Consider the following 512-nt stretch of genomic DNA (forward strand, 5'->3'; position numbering starts at 1 on the left):
TACAACAAGGACAAAAGCGGGGGATTTGCACTGAAGCTACGGGTACTAATACTGTGCCAACGGCAGCTCGAAGCCGCCCCGTGAAACCTGACAGAAACTGGGCAGCGATTCAGCTTATTTCTGAGATGGGCTGAATACAAGGGGACAGTCTTGTTGTCCTCTGTGTAATTTGGGTATACAGAAGGAGACATTTCCTCACACTTTCGAGTACACCGAGTATGCTGGTACCACTCCTAACTACCGTCAATTGGTGCAGAAGGCTTTTGAGGCAGGATTGGCAGCCTTTGTGTAAGGAAATGTCGTAGTCAGCCTCACTACAGAAAAGTCCCATAGCTCTTCTCTGTATAGCGAAACGCGATGATGATACACACCCGACAGCTAAGCAGTCTCGCCGACTTCTCTCCAGCCAACACAGCACTTTTGCTTGTGCTGTACTATGTTAACTGTAACGCTAGTTCTCTGGCCTTTATCTGACCAGAGACGAGCCGCAATGAAGGCAAAGACTTAAAGCA

The sequence above is a fragment of the Eimeria mitis genome, genomic scaffold (assembly GCF_000499745.2).
Source record: "Eimeria mitis Houghton genomic scaffold, Emh_scaff1543, whole genome shotgun sequence".
Taxonomy (NCBI): domain Eukaryota; phylum Apicomplexa; class Conoidasida; order Eucoccidiorida; family Eimeriidae; genus Eimeria; species Eimeria mitis.